Below are 12718 nucleotides of genomic sequence, written 5' to 3'. Positions count from 1 at the left end.
TTTGTGCTCGCTTCGGCAGCACATATACTAAAATTGGAACGATACAGAGAAGATTAGCATGGCCCCTGCGCAAAGGAAACTTACGGTTCTGCGATGTTGGCCCCGACGGCGGCGAATGCCACCGTCCCGTGCGCGGGAGCGCACGGCCGCCTGCCTACCGTTTTCCTAGACCTAGCCCCACAGCCCTGCCTAAAATTGGATTAAACGATGCCCTCTAAGTATTTATCCCGAATAAATGTAGTGAAAAATGGGACGCAAGGCCGTTTGAGGCCATACAAATGAGACAAATAAGACACACGTGTCAATCAAAGGTTACGTCAGGGTACACAGACGACCGGTTAAAGGGCCAGTGTTGATTTCTCCCATCAAAGCATTTATGAACATGCTTTTTATGACATTTGTCTATTTGTTTCAAAACCCATGTATTTCAACTAAACTGTAATTGTGACAAAGGTTCGTTTATCAAAGCATGGCTTTATTTCAACCAGCTTTTATAGTGTGTTAATTTATTAATTGTTTATTTAAGCATGGCTTTATTTCAACCAGCTTTTATGGTGTGTTAATTTATTAATTGTTTATTTAAGCATGGCTTTATTTCAACCAGCTTTTATAGTGTGTTCATTTATTGATTGTTTATTAAAGCATGGCTTTATTTCAACCAGCTTTTATGGTGTTTTCTTCCACATAAAGTGAAGAGATAGTCTTTAGGCAATTAATTTAATTAATTTGTAGCATACAAACAATAAATAAAAACACAAACAGTAAGACTATAACTAGAAAAAAATATATATAAAACTATTGACTGTAAAAAAAAAAAAACTATATACATATTTACAAGAGTGTTTTTCTCAGGTCCCTCTTCTCAGCAAGCCACAGCTCCACACTTTTGCCTGCGTATAGGGCACAGAAGTTCCTCCCACCTAACCGACTGTGGCCAAAGTCTTTTTGTGCCGGCTGGAGGCACCGCTGGCAAATACGCAGCTTGTGGGGCTTGTGAGGCTTGTGCTTCCTCCTGGGAGGCCCAGTGGAAGGAGGCGCAGAGGAAGGGGAGCTAGTGGAAGGAGGTGCAGGGGAGGAAGGGCCAGGGGAGGAAGAGCTGGTGGAAATGGTGAAAATGCGCCTTGGCTTCCTCTTGGAAGGCCCAGGGGAAGGAGGCGCAGAGGAAGGGGAGCTAGTGGAAGGAGGTGCAGGGGAGGAAGGGCCAGGGGAGGAAGAGCTGGTGGAAATGCGTCTTGGCTTCCTCCTGGAAGGCCCAGGTGAAGGAGAGCTGGCAGCCTGCCTCTCCATCCTTTTTTTGAGGTTCCACAGAGTGGTTCTCGGAACCTTCTTTGCCTCGTCTGGGGTGCGCTGAGCCGCGAGCCACTCACGAGCTGTGAGTGACCCAGGGCCCCCCTCCAGCTCGCAGTAAAATTGCCCCTTGAAATACGCATGCCCTTCATCCAGTGTCCTCTCATTGCCACACATATTACAGGGGTCCCCCGGCTGGCTTTGGGTCTTCCCCATCTCCTCCTGCCGCACCCTCTTGTCCTTCCACATCCTGCTCCTCCAGCGGCTTATGGTGACTCTGTGTGGCATCCCCGGCTTGGATGCCAAGTCCACCGCTACGGCCGCCCTCTGCTGTCGCCGCCACTCCACCGGCGTCTTAGCTCCAGGGCCCTCCCCAAGCTGGCAGTAGGGAGTGCCCTGGAACTTGGTGTGACCGTTCTTCGCGGTCCTCTCCAACCCACATACCCCGCATGTTGGAGGCCTCCTCTTCTTTTTGGCTGGAGCAGCAGCGGCGGTGGCAGCATTGAAGCTGTCACTCACTAAACACAGGTAATAAATAACTCTTTTAGTCTAGGTAAAATTAAATGGACTGGTACACACAGATTAAAACAATTTAACGAGATTGATACACACCCTCTGGCTCCAGCTCCACACCCTCTGGCTCCAGCTCCTCTAGCTCCAGATCCACACCCTCTGGCTCCAGCTCCTCTAGCTCCAGCTCCACACCCTCTGGTTCAGGCTCACAGTTCTTGGTCTTCTGCATTGCCTTCATATTGTCTAAGTGTGGTTTAAAGAAATGTTGCACCTGTATTTGTACTTTGTCAGTGAAGGGAGCTGGACACACCTCTGGGAGACCGTCTGGCGTGTGGCTACTCCACTCTGCCTTATTGTTTTAGCTTGATGGGCCATCATGATGGACAAAAGGAGTAGCCTGGACGGCCATCGCGAGAGACAAAAGAGGCCAAGTGTGAAGTGTGTAAGTGTGAAGTGGGTGGCTGCAGTAGCAGTAAAGTTATGTTGTAACTGACTTAAAGCCATAAAATATAAATAAAGAGGAGAAGTTTGGTTTAAGAACAATAAAATTATTTATTAAAATAATAACAATAACTATTTACAAAAAAACAGACTATATACAGTGTCAGGGTGGTGGTGGGAGTGGCCCCTCGCGCTCTCGCCGCTTTAGTTCTTGGAGCCACTGCTCCACTGTTCCCCCGTCGGCCCGGGCGCAAAAGGTCTCCCGTTTGTAGCGGCTGTGGCCGTACTCCCGGGTCTTAGGCTGGCCACAGCGCCTGCACTGAAATCGGGAGACCTTTTTGAAGGGCTTGAGGAAGAGCCCTTCCTCCCGGGCACGACGCTCCTGCTCTGCCTGGATCTTGTGCCTCCAGGCAGTAGAGCGGGGGATGGCTCCAGCGATGGCGATTGCTGGAGCGGCGGCTGGAGCAGTGGCTGCGGCGATGCTGGACGAGGGAGCCTGCGTGGACGGGGTGGTGTCCATGGCGGACGGGGTGGTGTCCATGGCTGAGGAGGAGGAGGATGTGGCACTTTGGAAGGCGGCGATGATGTCATACAGCTCAGGGGCCAGCGGCCCCCGGATGGTGGCAGCCAGACCAGAGGCGTCCGCGGGCAGGCGGTGCTGGAGGGGCTGGTCTGGCTGTTGGGGCTGCTGCAGCAGAGTCCGTGGGGCAGGCAGGGGCTCCGCTGCAGTCTGGGGAGCGCTGGGCCCTGGGACTGCGATGGCGATGGTGTCCCGCATCATCGCCTTGCTCCTCTGGTTGTGCCTAACAAGAAATAAAAAAACAGACAGAAAAAAATACATTATTAATCACAACAAAGCTAAAAATCATTATCAACATCAGTGCTGTGAGCCAAAGTATATTGACTTACCACATCGACAGGGTCCGCTGATTAACATCAAACAACTGGATCCGGGTGCTCGCCATGAGGGCAGGACAGTTGACCACATTGTCCTGTATCTGTTTGTAGTCCCTCATGACGGCACCCCAGCGGTTGATGCGGACCCCGGCGAGCGTCTTGCCCTCGTGGCTGTATGCGCGGCACAGCTCCAGCATGATGGCTTCAACAAGCCTGCTGGCTTTAGGAGACTGTGCCGCTCCCGCCCCCTGACCCAGGACGACACTGGAGAGAGAGAGAGGGAGAGGGAAAGTGTTAGTGACTGACTATAGCAGGCTCTAAAAAAGCTAAATTATTAATGCAGTGACTGCTTACCGCTTCACACTGTCCACCCCTGGCGTGTGAGCGTGCCTGTTGCTGGTCTTAAAGCGGCCTTTGACCAGCTTGTCCTGGTGGCGGGGGGGGAAGGTCACCGACGCCTTGTCACAGTCCGCCAGCTTGTCCCAGAGAGCCACCACCTCTCTGGACTGACGCTGTGTGACGAAGGCGTGGTGCCGCAGCTCCACGAGGGCATGGGCCAGGGCCACCACGTGATGGTAGCCGAGGTGACCGTCTGGCCCAACGACGTCCTGAAAGAAAGCACAACAACACACAAGACACAGCACATGAGCAAACACAGCAAGCATACAACCTCAGGGAATATGAAATGTTACAAGGCAGCTGTGCACTCACTTCCTCCTCCTCCTCAACCGGCTGCACCTCCATCCTGTCGTCGGCAGGAGGTGGGTGGGGTGGGTGGGGGGGTCCCGACTGGGATGACGAGGCCTCTCTGACACTGTGGGGCTCCTGGAGGAGAGTGCTGTGGTAGGCGAGGAGACGGATCTCCTCTGGCTCCTCCTCCTCTTCCTGGAAGCCCTCATCAGTGTCAGTGACGTCCTCCTCCTCGGCCTCGTCTGTCCCATCCGGAGCGTCGGGATCCCCCAGATCCTGCAGCACAGCGTTTGTCTGGGAGTACAGGTACTCCACCCCTAAGAGTTCCCCTGCAGAAAGAGAGAGAGGGAGGGAAAGACACACACACACATTAGCAGATGCCACAAGACAGCAGCAGCAGCAAACACTGTCTGTCGCAGATCTCTCTGTACCTGTGTACTCCCTGGGCTCCGTGTAGGATTCAACCAGCGTGACCCCCTTGAACTCCTGGGCCAGCTGGTTGAAGCTGTGCTGCAGTTGGGCACTGTAGCAACGCAGCGCCGCACGTTGTCCTCCCTCGACTGCCGCTCTGCCGCGGTCTTCGTTCCACCGCACCAGGCCCTCCAGCAGGTACACCTGAAAGTGGACATCACTTGCAGTTGTACCTGGAAAACATTAAAAAAAAACATGGGGGGGAGAGAGCAAAGAGTTAGTGAAAAGCAAAAACACAAAACAACAACAACACATGTAAATGTGGTGGAAAAAATATACCTGGTATGAAGCGGCACTGGTGCAGGTGGAAGGACTCCAGGGAAGTGGAGCCTCGTGCACACCTGAAGACGGGGAGCCTCACACCACCCTTGGTGACCTCACCCGTCTTGGTGTACAGCTCCACCCCCTCTGGGTCCTGGATGCAGTCGAGGTGGCGGCGCTGCGTGCTCCAGATCTCCTCCATGCGGGCGCGGTCGATCAATGGGACGCCCATGGTGTCCGTCAGCCCCGAGAAAGTGTCCAGCACCTCCCGGAGGAGCCGCTCTGTCTCCGCCGCACCCCTCGTACGGCGGCGACAATGGCGAGCGAGCTCCTTGGCTGACAGTTTGATGTGGGCGTCCCGCCCCTCCACGGACTGCTTGGCCTCTCTCAAGCGGGCGACGTCCTCGTCGTCCCACTCGAAGATGGCGAAGGAAATCCTCGCCATGAAGAGGCCATAGAGCTGGTGGCTGTCTGTGGTGACACCCCTCGCGAAGCGTCGCATGAGGTGCCACACGTCAAGCCTGACCACCAGCTCGTGCCACTCGTGGTACATCTTTTGCACTGCCGATGTTCCCACGGTGACACAGCAGTCCCGGTCAACGTACATGACCTTTGGAGGGGCCTTTCCGGCTTTGCGGTACCGCTGCATCAGGCCGGCCGCCATGTTGGTCAGTCCGTCCCCCTCGGCTGCAGTGAGGACGGACACGAGTACCTGCCCGTACTCGTTGCCAACATTGGTTACCCAGGCGGCCGAGCCAGCGGCACCACCCGCAAGCTTATTGGCGATCTGCAAGACACAGCGCAAACACACAGTTAGACACACGGCACACCACAGTAACATTATACAAGGTAACGGCACAGTGGAGAGAGAAATCTCACCTTCTTCGTGGAGTCCATCTTAAGAAGATCGCCAAAAATGGACGTCACTCTGGCCCTGGTCTCGTCCAGCCTGGTCATGGCTTCACGGACGTAGACCCCACCGAGCCAGGTGAGTCCGGGCACCTTGATGATGTCCGGGAGCGACACCTCCTGTGGTGCCGCTCCAGGTGCCCTCAGCTTGCGGAGCACGGAAAGATACTGCATCGACCGCGCCATCCACTCCCTGGTGTGCTGCTCCACCAGGGAGGCACGGAGGCGAGCCACACCGTTGCCCAAGGTGCGCTCCTTTAGCAGCCCAATCACCGCTCTGTCGCAGGACAACCTGTGATGGAAACAGAACACAGAGAATACAGACAAATATAGTTAAGTACAGAGAACAATCAACAGAAAAAAAAGCATGTTGAGTGAATGTTGAATGACTTTCTTGTGACATACTTGTACGTCAGAACAGCTGGAAATTGTTCGCGGTGCGCGATGTCCAGCTGCTCCAAGATGTCCTGCGACCAGCCCGCGACCTTCTTGTGACAGGAGGGGCACTGAAGGTACTCTGTACCCATGTGGTACCACCCACTCCTGTCCAGGACCCTCCGGACGGTCCTGTATAGTCCAGCGCCCATCAGTTTGCGCCCACAGGCAGGGCACGTCAGGTGGTATGCCCACATCCTGTAGGGCATCCACAGAAAGAATGGGCGCTGGAAGAAGGCGTGGGCTGTGGCGGGGGGCTGCGTGTAGAGGGGCCGGGCGCCTGGCGGATACCACCACAGCTTCAGCTGTGTCGTGAGGGCAACCTTCCCATCGGCTGCCCTCCGGAACAGCGCCCGGCCCACCCACTCCTGCTGCTCTTCAGGCAGCGTCTGCCTCCAGCTGAGGGGAAGCAGCTGAAACACACACAGCAGACAGCAGAGACACACAGTTAGTGAGCTGAATGTGCAGCAGACAAACACACATATACACACACACACATCATACACACTCACATCATACATACCTCTTTGCCGGAGGCAGTCTGCTGAAGAGCCACCACTCCTGGTCCTTCCAGTGGCTGCTGAGAGGAGGAGAGAGAGGAAGAGGGGACCACGGCTGGTGGGGCGGCTGGTGGGGCGTCCCTGTACGTGCCTGACAACACATATCAGCGTTAGTACTTGCATTACTCATGCATTACAAGTGTATTTACAATAAAATGTATACTTACGGGGAGGGAGAGAGTCGACCTCGACGGCGGCAGCGAGCAGTTCGGTGTCGCTCGGGTCCGAGGAGGAGGCGCCTGGAGGCAAAGAATAACATGATGAAGCACTGGTGTGTTGTGAAAAGCACCTTACAGGCTGTTTTGTAGACGGTGCTATTACCTGGCGGTGGGAGGACATGTGCTGGCTCAGGTGCGGTCTTGGGCTCCTTGTCCCGAGCCAGCACATACATTTTCAGGGCCTCCATCCTGGACCGAGCTCCCACCTTCTGCTTCCGTATCCATGCCACGTAGCTGTAACAGAGCAAAGGGGGGAAAACACACAAAATCAGCAAAAACACACACACACACACAATCAAAATCAACACACACACACACACTACTTACGTTCGACTCTCTTGGTCCCGCGCGTCATACAGGGACTTTAAGGTGCGATGGCTGTGCGCACCAAACCCCACCAGCGTGTCTCCCAGCCCCGCCCCTGCAGACAAGGAGCCCTCGCACAACCTACGCCTGGCGACGGCCGTCACCATGGGTGGGTACAGCCCGGCGTAGGAGGCAAGGGCGTCCTTGTTCTGCATCTGGGGCGTAGTTGTGGTGTCCCCTCCCTCTCTCTCCTTCTGGTGGGACGCCAGGATCTTTACGGCGAACCCCACGTTGTTGCTCAGCAGCCACTGGAATGTTTGCCCGCGGTACTGGCCGATCTGGAGCTCACTTTCGGCCAGCACCGCTTGCTCGTTGTGGACCCCGTACTTCTTCCACGCTCTAGCCCTCGCCTCGGCTCGAACCACATCGGCCCTCTTCACCTGCCCACCACTGGCAGAGCCCTGCTTGATAAATTTTTCTGCGGCTGCAGAGGGCCGAAGGGTGAGCTCAGAGGACGAGGGCTCAAAACGAAACACGGGGCTGTAAGACATTGTCTGAAAGATAAGAAGAAACAAAACACTTCACTGACTAATTGTCCTGTTAATGCACATTACCTGTTTGCCTCCCCTGGGGTGTTGGGATAACACTTTTAATATCAATGTTAATGTCAGGATATCAGCCCATTAGGGGTGTTGGGATAATACTTTCAATGTCAATGATAATATTAGGATATCAGACCATTAGGTTTTACAGTAGCAGCTAGCTGGACAGTGACCTATTGCCCTGTCCCCCCACCCATTAACGTTAACTTAACATACTGCCAAATGAAACATAGCGGTTGCGTTTTAATCTCAAAATACACAGATTTACACTTCGAATTTCGTTACAGCATTTATATCACAGCTACCCAAGGGTCTAAGAAAGTTAAAAACGTCGTCCGATTATAGTTTTATGGTTTATTCCGAACTGTACACGTCTCGTTAGGAGGCTGTGTTTTCCATTCATTCCTATTGTAAACGATTGCGGTTACACTTTAAACATAAAATGTGTGTATTTAAGCTTCGAATTTCGTTACAACATTTATATCACAGCTACCCAAGGGTCTTACAAAGATAACTACGTTTTCAGATCTTAGTTTTATGCATATTTCGCTTTTTTTCTTGTCACGATTTGACAGGTACATTAAAGTACATTACAGCACATTAAAGTCATTTAAATGGTAATGACATGCTAATCGCAATATAAAGTTTGTTTAAACTTTGCAGAATATTAAGCTGTTTTAATACTGATTGTAATTGCTGTTATGGAGACAAAAAGACATAACTTACGTGCAGTGAAACTTCCTTACTTCCTTTCCTTGCTCCTGCTGAATGAATGAAATGAATGACCATGCGTCCGTGAATTTTTACGAAATTCAGTCGGAGCAGAATTTAATAGAACAGGCCAATGAAACATTGCGAGGTTTTGGTAGGGCGGGACATACAAATAGAACAAGCCAATAAACATTCACTCATGGTTATGGTTATGATATTATAGCAGATGCGTGTCCAAAGCTACATAGAAAATAAGAAAACAAAGTTAAATTTAACAGTAAACTATTTAAAAAGTTGGTAATACTACATTAATTACACTGTAATTGTAATAAATTATTTAATTTATAAAAAGCATGGCTTTATTTCAACCAGCTTTTATGGTGTGTTAATTTATTAATTGTTTATTTAAGCATGGCTTTATTTCAACCAGCTTTTATGGTGTGTTCATTTACTTACTGTTTATTAAAGCATGGCTTTATTTCAACCAGCTTTTATGGTGTGTTCATTTATTAATTGTTTATTTAAGCATGGCTTTATTTCAACCAGCTTTTATTGTGTGTTCATTTACTTATTGCTTATTTCAACCTGCTTTTATGGTGTTTTTTGTCCTCCACAGAAACAGACAGTCTTTTTCTGAACAATATTTATTTTTATTAAAAACAATTTAAAAAAACTATATACACAAATATATACAAAAGTGGCTGCTGAGGAGGAGGAGAGAGAAAGAGGAGAAAGAGAGGGCCACGGCTGGTGGGGTGCCCCTGTACGTGCCTGACAACACATATCAGCGTTAGCACGGTGTATTACACATGCATTACAAGTGTATTCACATCAACATGTATACTTACGGGGAGAGTTGACCTCAGCACTCAGGCACTACAGCGTCAGGTGATGGGTCCGAGGAGGAGGCACCTAGCTCCTTGTCCCGGGCCAGCACATAGCTCCTCAGACGGCCTATTCTGGACTCCACTATCACCGTCAGCTGTCGTACCCAATCCAGATAGCTACAGTAAAAGAGCAAAGGGGGGAAAAAAACACACAAACACATACATTAAATCAACAAACAAACAAACACACACACACACACACTACTACTACTTACATTCGACTCTCTTCATCCTGCACTTTGTACAGGGACCTAAAGGTGTGGTGTGAATATGCACCAAACCCCACCACCGTGTTGCCCAGCTCTGGGGGCCAGAGGGCACCACCTGATCACCTGACATTTTCTGAAAGACAAAAAGAAACAAAACATTGTAATACACTGCACTGACTAATTGCACTGTTAATACACATTACCTGTTAGCCTCACCTGGGGTGTTGGGATAACACTGTTAATATAATAATGTCAGGATATCAGACCATTAGGTTTTACAATAGCTGGACAGTGGCCTAATCGCCCCCCCCCCCCCCCCCCCCCCGTTTTAACGTTAACTTAGCATAACATACTGCCACACACACAAACACAAAATACACAGCTTTACACTTCGAATTTCGCTACAGCATTTACATCACAGCTACCCAAGTGTCTTAGGAAGATAATTACGTCTTCAGATTTTAATATTATGCATTATTCCGATTTTGAGAGGTCTTGTTAGGAGGCTGTGTTTTCCATTCATTCCTATGGGAAACGATCGCAGTTCCACTTCAAACATCAAATTTGTATATTTACGCTTCGAATTTCGTTACAGTATTTATATCACAGCTACCCAAGGGTCTTACGAAGATAACTACGTTTTCAGATTTTAATATTATGCATTATTCCGAATTTGAGAGGTCTCGTTAGGAGACTACACTATCTGTGCCCATTCATCTCAATGCATTCTTATGGAAATAACAGTTACACTTCAAACATCAAATTTGTATATTTACGCTTCGAATTTCGCTACAGCATTTACATCACTGCTAAAGTTGTCCGACCACAGACAAAAACATAACTTACGTGTTGTTTAGATATGAGGAACTTTTACTGTGAGCCGTGAAAAGTAGAGTGTCTAGAGCGGGAGAGACGACAGTAAACTTCAACTCTAAACTTCGCGCTGGGGAATTCAGCCAATCACGGACCAGAATGTAATAGAACAAGCCAATGAAAACATGCAAGGTTTGTTGTAAAGGCGGGACATGCAAATAAGACAAGCCAATGACGGGCCAGACAAATGAGACACAGATAAGACACAGGTAAAGAGCATAAGCCGATCCCGGAAGCGCAAAGGAAACTTACGGTTCTGCGATGTTGGCCCCGACGGCGGCGAATGCCACCGTCCCGTGCGCGGGAGCGCACGGCCGCCTGCCTACCGTTTTCCTAGACCTAGCCCCACAGCCCTGCCTAAAATTGGATTAAACGATGCCCTCTAAGTATTTATCCCGAATAAATGTAGTGAAAAATGGGACGCAAGGCCGTTTGAGGCCATACAAATGAGACAAATAAGACACACGTGTCAATCAAAGGTTACGTCAGGGTACACAGACGACCGGTTAAAGGGCCAGTGTTGATTTCTCCCATCAAAGCATTTATGAACATGCTTTTTATGACATTTGTCTATTTGTTTCAAAACCCATGTATTTCAACTAAACTGTAATTGTGACAAAGGTTCGTTTATCAAAGCATGGCTTTATTTCAACCAGCTTTTATAGTGTGTTAATTTATTAATTGTTTATTTAAGCATGGCTTTATTTCAACCAGCTTTTATGGTGTGTTAATTTATTAATTGTTTATTTAAGCATGGCTTTATTTCAACCAGCTTTTATAGTGTGTTCATTTATTGATTGTTTATTAAAGCATGGCTTTATTTCAACCAGCTTTTATGGTGTTTTCTTCCACATAAAGTGAAGAGATAGTCTTTAGGCAATTAATTTAATTAATTTGTAGCATACAAACAATAAATAAAAACACAAACAGTAAGACTATAACTAGAAAAAAATATATATAAAACTATTGACTGTAAAAAAAAAAAAACTATATACATATTTACAAGAGTGTTTTTCTCAGGTCCCTCTTCTCAGCAAGCCACAGCTCCACACTTTTGCCTGCGTATAGGGCACAGAAGTTCCTCCCACCTAACCGACTGTGGCCAAAGTCTTTTTGTGCCGGCTGGAGGCACCGCTGGCAAATACGCAGCTTGTGGGGCTTGTGAGGCTTGTGCTTCCTCCTGGGAGGCCCAGTGGAAGGAGGCGCAGAGGAAGGGGAGCTAGTGGAAGGAGGTGCAGGGGAGGAAGGGCCAGGGGAGGAAGAGCTGGTGGAAATGGTGAAAATGCGCCTTGGCTTCCTCTTGGAAGGCCCAGGGGAAGGAGGCGCAGAGGAAGGGGAGCTAGTGGAAGGAGGTGCAGGGGAGGAAGGGCCAGGGGAGGAAGAGCTGGTGGAAATGCGTCTTGGCTTCCTCCTGGAAGGCCCAGGTGAAGGAGAGCTGGCAGCCTGCCTCTCCATCCTTTTTTTGAGGTTCCACAGAGTGGTTCTCGGAACCTTCTTTGCCTCGTCTGGGGTGCGCTGAGCCGCGAGCCACTCACGAGCTGTGAGTGACCCAGGGCCCCCCTCCAGCTCGCAGTAAAATTGCCCCTTGAAATACGCATGCCCTTCATCCAGTGTCCTCTCATTGCCACACATATTACAGGGGTCCCCCGGCTGGCTTTGGGTCTTCCCCATCTCCTCCTGCCGCACCCTCTTGTCCTTCCACATCCTGCTCCTCCAGCGGCTTATGGTGACTCTGTGTGGCATCCCCGGCTTGGATGCCAAGTCCACCGCTACGGCCGCCCTCTGCTGTCGCCGCCACTCCACCGGCGTCTTAGCTCCAGGGCCCTCCCCAAGCTGGCAGTAGGGAGTGCCCTGGAACTTGGTGTGACCGTTCTTCGCGGTCCTCTCCAACCCACATACCCCGCATGTTGGAGGCCTCCTCTTCTTTTTGGCTGGAGCAGCAGCGGCGGTGGCAGCATTGAAGCTGTCACTCACTAAACACAGGTAATAAATAACTCTTTTAGTCTAGGTAAAATTAAATGGACTGGTACACACAGATTAAAACAATTTAACGAGATTGATACACACCCTCTGGCTCCAGCTCCACACCCTCTGGCTCCAGCTCCTCTAGCTCCAGATCCACACCCTCTGGCTCCAGCTCCTCTAGCTCCAGCTCCACACCCTCTGGTTCAGGCTCACAGTTCTTGGTCTTCTGCATTGCCTTCATATTGTCTAAGTGTGGTTTAAAGAAATGTTGCACCTGTATTTGTACTTTGTCAGTGAAGGGAGCTGGACACACCTCTGGGAGACCGTCTGGCGTGTGGCTACTCCACTCTGCCTTATTGTTTTAGCTTGATGGGCCATCATGATGGACAAAAGGAGTAGCCTGGACGGCCATCGCGAGAGACAAAAGAGGCCAAGTGTGAAGTGTGTAAGTGTGAAGTGGGTGGCTGCAGTAGCAGTAAAGTT

The 12718-nt window shown here is 50.2% G+C and overlaps 1 pseudogene; it reads left to right on the top strand.

Moving 5' to 3' along the window:
• Positions 1-3: 3 nt before the first annotated feature.
• On the top strand, positions 4-77 carry LOC143110907 (U6 spliceosomal RNA; annotated as a pseudogene).
• The last annotated feature ends 12641 nt before the right edge of the window (positions 78-12718 follow it).

This window comes from Alosa pseudoharengus, unplaced genomic scaffold (genome assembly GCF_046254945.1).
Source record: "Alosa pseudoharengus isolate Yale_2024_CS ecotype anadromous, Long Island Sound unplaced genomic scaffold, YU_APseudo_1.1 YU_APseudo_1.1_scf_7, whole genome shotgun sequence".
NCBI classification, from domain to species: domain Eukaryota; kingdom Metazoa; phylum Chordata; class Actinopteri; order Clupeiformes; family Clupeidae; genus Alosa; species Alosa pseudoharengus.
The sequence above is the reverse complement of the archived record's forward strand: the minus strand, read 5'-3'. Positions and strand labels throughout refer to the sequence as shown.